The following is a 7,380-nucleotide window of genomic DNA, read 5'->3' as shown; positions in this document are numbered from 1 at the left end:
GTCTTGTTCACCAAAACAAGACAACAGAAGATTGGAAAAATGTTGCCCACTCTATGGCAACATTCAGATCAGTCAGAATTTAAAATAAACAACATGGAAACGGGGAGGGTGGTTAATCTTTTTTTGATATACCTGAAATGTACCCGATTTTAAGATCACTCCTAGGTGCACAGGTAACCATGTTAGCAAGTCTGTAGCACTTAATGCGAACCTAAAAAAACAACTCTATATACACTGATGACACTGGCTGTTGTAGAAAGCCACCAGAGGTCTTCTGTTCCCCAGCACAGGCCATGAATAATAAGCCTAAACACAGAGAACCACTCCTTGAGGTCAACTGGGTGGGGTGGGGGTTTTGTGATCATAGATTATCTGTTTTCAAGCCTTAACAACAACAACAACTTGATAACACATGTAGTGTTTAAACCTAAAACAGCTCTTTACCTTCAGCACAACAGGAGTTTTAATGCGTTAACTGCATATTGAACTGGGGGATAGTGGGGAACTGGAAACACAGATAAGCTGCTGTTTGAATCGTAAATAAACGACTGTCACAATTTGTTTTGACCACAGCCTGTATTAACAAGCTAGCAAGAGAACATCTATTCAGTTAGCTGAAAAATCTTAAGCTTTGCCATTTTTTATTTAGTAATGAGTTCTCTCTTAGGAAGCAAATAACCAGGATAAGCTTGAACCTATGACTTGCTAGCATGATGCTGTGGTGTCTGTTAAACCTTGTGTTTCTGCTATAAGGTTAAACTTTTTTAAATGGAGTCATTTCTTAAATAAATTATCCCTCTGCTATTTCAGTGGTTTCCGTTTCTTTTGCCTTTCCTTGTTTACACAAACCATCCTCCCTGACCTCCACCTCTAAATTTGCTTTGTCTTTCGCCCGGCTGATATTGGCCCTTATCAGAATCTCCTTGGCTACGTCCTGCTCTCCCACTGATGATAGGACATGGATGAAAGGTCTGAATGTTTGCAATGCCTGAGCTATCACACACAGGATACAGCATTAACTTATCCAGTACAGTCAAGGCAATTGTGGGAATATTCTCTGCACCGGCAGCTTCAGATAAATTTCATCTCTTGGCTCCTCCAACATTGATTTTCTACAACAAGAAATGGAATAGCGGTCTGATCATCTTTTGGATAAACAGGGCTGCCAGCCAGCCTGTCTCCCTACGATAGTCCCTTCTCTTATCTTTTCCTACAGTTTCTGTCTCTCTGTTTTTCTTCAGTACATTTATCAAAAAATTTGCCCATGTACATTACATGTCTCCGCAAATCAGATAACGGTCTGACAAAAGCGTACTGAGCCTGTCATCCATGGCAGGTTGCTCGAAGGCATGATTATTCTTTACGATCACAGTCACGGCAGGCATGTGGTCTTTTGACAAATACTGCACCTTTGTGGTTTGCGAAATGTAACTCCTGAGCTGGTTATACTGCAGACTGCCATTAAAATGATAATTGAACATGTATGGGAATATACCTACAGGCTATCTTGTGTATAACTTTGATCATACTTTCATGTCTGACTGTGAAATATGAAGCTAGACTAGAAATAAAGCTATATAAAAGCTATATAGTAACAGATATAAAGCATTTGTTATAAACACATAAAAAGGAGTTTAGTTTTATAGTTGATTATCTGTTAAATTATGCTCAGTTGATATTTTATTTTCGGTAGGGATCATATCATGCAAAGCTACTCTAGTCGAGTCCCAGGATATTGAAGTTTTAATTTCCTTTTACTTGGCAGTGGATAAAAGCAAAAAAAAGAAAAAGAAAAAGAAAAAAAAAGCTGATTTATTGATCAAATTAACTCCATCTTCTATGGCAGCTTCTGAAAAACAATCCCTGCTTGGAAAACAGATTTGTGCAGCCCAGAAGAAGCACATGTGGCACTGACATATTTGATGTAAACTAATGAACAGGTCAGCAGCAAGTGATCTGTGCAGTCTAGACATTTGTCCCTTCCTCTCATGATGGATAGGAGCCTGCAGCACAGACGGTGAGACTGCCGAGGACCGGGATCAGGATCCAGAGGGAGGATGACTGAGGGAAGAGCGCTGCCATCTGAAACCCTCTTGAGGAGCTGGAGAAAATGGTCGCTTGTGCAGAGCATCTCATTACTACACAAGCACATCATCTATCAGACATGGCAGTGCAGACCCACACGAAACACACACGTGTTGCAGGTTCACACACACACACAATCAAACTATTGCACACATCTTGCACAGCAGCAGCAGAAAAGGAAGCTGAGGAGAGAATATGGGTTGGCAAAGCTATGCTGTCTGATTGCTGATGAGCGATCTGCACACTGACATGTAGGTTACGTTCTCTCTGTGCAGTGAGCTTTGCCACAGCTGCTCTGACAGTCTCGTAATTCCTGTCTCAGGATGGAAAATGGGGTTGCAGTCGAAGGCTCAGCTGGATGAGGAGCAGAGGAATGACTGTCCTACATGAGCAACCCTCTGTTTCAAACTAGCACACTACTATATCTGCATAATCCATGAACTGTAAGCAATAGTTTGATACTTGGAAAGATGAAAACCACTTGCAGCAAAAGTTAACAAATCAACAGAACATAGGGATAAATAAGTCTTTGCCTACCACCTGGGTCTAGACACATATATTTGCCAGAACAGAAATGAACTTAAAACAAGTACTTAGTATCTTGGTTATCCTTTGTCAACCACAGTTTGTGAGCCTTCCAAATTCCCATCACATATATGTTTATATCTGTCATCTCTTCTCTGAATAAAAGAACAAACTAGCAGTCCTGGCACAGCTACAAACATGAGTAAAATCAGAGCTGATTTTTTTCTGATTGTGCAGGACTTCGTAATGTTTCATGCAATCAGTCCATCTCTGTGTGTCTGATTTTTGAGTCCAGAGCTGCTCTGATGTGATGGCTTCATGCAGCTCTCGGCCTGTTTGTCAGTGAGCTTCTGGCTATTTAATGAGGCATACAAACATCACTAGACAGCACGCAGCACAGCCTCTGTAGCCTTAAACCCTGAGGATTCATTCTTTTTAATATTAACCACATTACGCTGTTTTAGCATTTGCATGCAGTGCACAACAAGCTGAAAATCAAATACAGCGCTCAATAAATATGGGATAGGTGTCATTGGGGCACTATCAATTATACCCATACGGGGCAATTTTAAGTTCGTATGTGTATCTGTGGGCAAATTATCTGCAGCTTCAGGCAGCCATGCGTAATCATGCACATGTGAACTGGTGTATGAATGTGTGTCAGGGTGTGCTGTGTATACTAAGCAGTTTAGCGTGTCTGCTCTGCTTCCCAAGAGCAGAAAGGTGAGCGAGGTTCACATTGACAGCACTCAACTCATCTGCTGGAATGATAAGACTTATTGTGTCCCTGCTTGGGGTAAATAACCTCCCTGCTATGTCCTTTGCACTCCCCCTTTATATAACCCTTTCACTGATGCTGCTCACCTTCACCAGTTCTATCCCTCTTCCTACATACATGCCCCGTTTGGCACACCCTTAGGGCATGTCATGAGTGAATGCTCTTCTAGCACTTTAATTAGACAACTGCGCCTGGCATTGGGGAATATGGGGGGAAGGGAGCTAAGGCTGGGGCCCATGAGGTGCCTGGGATGGGGGTTGACTTTAGTTAGGAGTTGGGAGAAATATAGGAGATGATGTTTCATCCAATCATGTGACAGAAGCCTGTTTCCAGGGCTTCAAGTGATAATAATCACTGATCAGCAGAGCCATTTCCATGTCAGATCGTAAAACAATGGCCTGAACAGTGTCACTACTCTGGTATTGATTCCTTTCTCAATCAAAGCCTAACTTTAACTATTATCAATCATCAGCTGCTTGTGATTAGAACTGAGTAACAGTCAATGTTACACAATGCTGGTCGAAAGCAAGTCACCTTCCTCACTTAAAGAATGATTAAGTGGTTGTAAAGACTTTTGGTCATAGAAATATCCAATAAGGGTAATTGTTTTCCAGTTACTGTAATTCTTCACATTCTTGCCGTCTCTGCCCTTCATCTGTTTCTTGTGCAGGCATTTATTCATCCCATGTCACGTCTCTTCATCTTCCCACCTCTTGTCACTGCTCGTCTCCTCTGCCTCTTTACAGCAGAAGCGTCAAAAACAAAACTGCTGCTCGTTAGGAAAATAATAGTGAGTGGATTTCTTTTTTTAGGTTCATCTGTTGTGCTGAATCTTTACTCTGTGCAGCGCTCAGTGGAGCTGTTGCACAGAAGTCAAGCTCCTGATGGCAAACATGGTGTAGTCAAGATGAAGAAAACCGGTGTGCATTTGTATATGCGTAACAGTGATGTGTACTCATGTTAAAAAGAAAGTACACCCTCTGTCAATTCTAAGCTTTTACATATTGGAGCATAATAAAAAAAGATCTGGTCCTTAGCAGGTTTTAAAAGTGTGTAAACACAAAATCAGGTGAACTACAAACCTTCACATATTGCATTGTGTTACTGTTTATTAAAAAAAAAACTGAAGGCAAATGCAGAAGCAGTGTGCAAAAAACTAAGGACCCTCCTCACTGCTTCTACTGAAATTAGGAGGGTAAGAAGCAGCCAGGTGCTACTAATCAAATACACTTGATTAACTGATTATTAGCCAGTGTGAGCGTCTCCATAAAAGCAGTTTGTTTTGGCAGTTTGCTGATCTGGAGTATTCAGGTGTGTGTTAACACAGCGCCAAGGCGGAAAGATATAATCAGTGATCTCAGAGAAGCAACTGTTACAGTCTTGGAAGCGATATAGAAGGCCATTTCCAAACAATTTGAACTCCATCATTCTACAGTGAGAACAATTATTCACCGGTGGACATTCAAGACAGTTGCTGAACATCCTGTCAGGCCAAACAAAGTTTAGAGAAACTGCAAATAAAAACCCAAAAGCTGTCAAATTTTAAAGGCCTACAGCTAGTATGTTATAAAAAGACTGAATAAGTATAGTTTGTTTGGAAGGGTCACCAAGAGAAAGCCCCTTATCCCTAAAAAGAACATGTCAACACAGCACAACAGCACAAATGTTTGCAAAGTGGAATCTGAACAAACTACAGGACTTCTGGAACAATGTTCTTTGGATAGATGAGATCAAAGTGGCCATAAAGCCATGTAAAACCAAACTCACCTGTTTTTTTCAATCATAAATTCCTCTGTGTACCAAAGTATTCTAAAGTTAAATGTGAGGCCATCTGTCTGATGGCTAAAGCTTATCACAAACTGGCTGGTGCAAGAGGACAATGCACTACGCTCAGCAGCAAATCTACATCAGAAAGGCTGACAAAAGAAAAGAATCAAGGAGCTGAATGGTTCAGAACTGAACCTGACTGAGATGTTGTTCCAGGGCCTTTAAAGAGCTCTGTATAAATAAATGCCAACAAACCTCGATGAACTGAAGCAACGCTGTAAAGATGAGCGGGCGGATATTCATCCACAATGATGTGAGAGACCGATAAAATCAAACAGAAAACAATTATTTCACTGCTAACAGTGATTTACATGCTACTAAATAACACACTGCTTCTGCATTTTGGCTCAGTTTTTGCTGAGTAAAGAAAGACACGGCGTCATATGTGTGTGTGTTTCATCTCAGGTTGTATTTGAATTATTTTAAAACCCAAAAAGGACAGGATGATTTTTAATTATGTCCTAAAGTGTGACACGTTAGAAATGAAAGGCTTTCATTTTTTTACACGACTGCATGTCAGCGCTTACAAATGCCAAAATTGATTTGTGCAGTTTTATGACTCATTATTTTATTGAGATTGTTAACATAAATATTTGATTGTGAATCCATAAAAACACATACACATATAAACCCATGTTCAGAACCTAATATTATATAAGATTAATGCAAATTCTGCTATATTCTAATAATTTTACATCTAAAAACTTATAAACTGTTGTCATTCCTGAATATCACAGGAGAATATTTGCATTTTTAAATTCCTTTCTCTTTCCATTGCAGTTTTATAGCACATCTCAGGGTGGTGTCACTCAACTTTCTCTCCATCTCTTAGCCTCAGAGGATTTTTTTTTTTGTAAAGAAAGTACAAATTTCAGTACCACCAGCATCACAATCAGATGTCTTTCTTGGACACAGTGCATACTTGGTGTTGGGCCTGTTTTCAGCTTTAGAAGATAATTTTTCATGTGTGTTGGAGCTCTCGCTGTTGCTACTATATGCATGTAATAAATGGGCACTGTTTTGCGTTTTTCCATGTTTATTTTATTTATTTGCTTATTGATTTTTTTTTCAGTACCTCAGGCTGCCCTTGCTTTATGGAATGCATGTGTTTTTGCACCTTAATGGAACAAAAAGGTCTTCTTGATTTGTTTGCTTAGCCTGACTGTCTTTATGTTACCTACATGGCTATCAAACAAGACAAGTACTGCTTTACCCCATCTGTTTTGTGAGATACATCAGCTTACCTCTGTGCTGACGTAGACTCTGGGTTCAGAGGCTCTAAACCATAAAATATACATTATGTTAGTCTTTAATGCAATAGGAAAAGGAAGTGAAAAGATTAGCAGAGATTTTAAAAGTTGGACCTAATCCTCAGCAGGCATGTTTGTCATAGCTGAATGAGTCAAGCTGGAATTAACAGCATTAACCCTTATTGGTTATGTTCAGGGGTTTCAGGCCACGGTACTCTTAATGGACGGACTTATGTGCAACTTACATCCTCAGACACTGATACAAGTTGTTGTTACGGCTCAGTTAAGACTCATCGAAACAAAGCAAACTAGCAAGAAGCATAAACTGTTCTAAATGAACAGAAGGTCAGTGAATAAAACCCGATTGTTACTGTCTTGCCAGTCTATTGTTTTCTTTTCTCCTCCTGTTGTTTGTGTGTGTGTGTGTGTGTGTTTTCTTTCTTTATTATTTTTATACCATCATCTTTGATCTGTTCCTACTGAAACGGTTCACCTTCAGAAGGGCTCCATAAATCTCTTTTGATCTCGCCCTGGAAGAAAATCCACGTCCAGAATATGAATCAGCATCCAGCCAATCCAGACTGTAGTCAAGCAAAGCACCATCTAAAATGTCTTTCATCATAAGACACATGCATACACACACAAAGAAAGAATGGCTAAGATTACAGGGAAGAACATATTCTAGCTTTGGCACAAACAGAACAGCACTCCTTGAATTTTAATCTGCTCCAAAGGATAGCCGCTCTAAGTGCTGCTCAGCAGACAACACTGTTTCATCATATCAGCAGGTCTGCATAGCATTTAGGGTTTTATCAGGCAATAATAGGCCAAGAAGACAACATCCAACAGAAATGAAAATATCTTTCAGTACTGTGTGAAATAGCTTAGATAGATTCCACAGGTCTGCAACCAAAA

Source organism: Pelmatolapia mariae, linkage group LG20, assembly GCF_036321145.2.
Source record: "Pelmatolapia mariae isolate MD_Pm_ZW linkage group LG20, Pm_UMD_F_2, whole genome shotgun sequence".
Classification (NCBI taxonomy): domain Eukaryota; kingdom Metazoa; phylum Chordata; class Actinopteri; order Cichliformes; family Cichlidae; genus Pelmatolapia; species Pelmatolapia mariae.
This window is presented reverse-complemented; position numbering follows the sequence as displayed.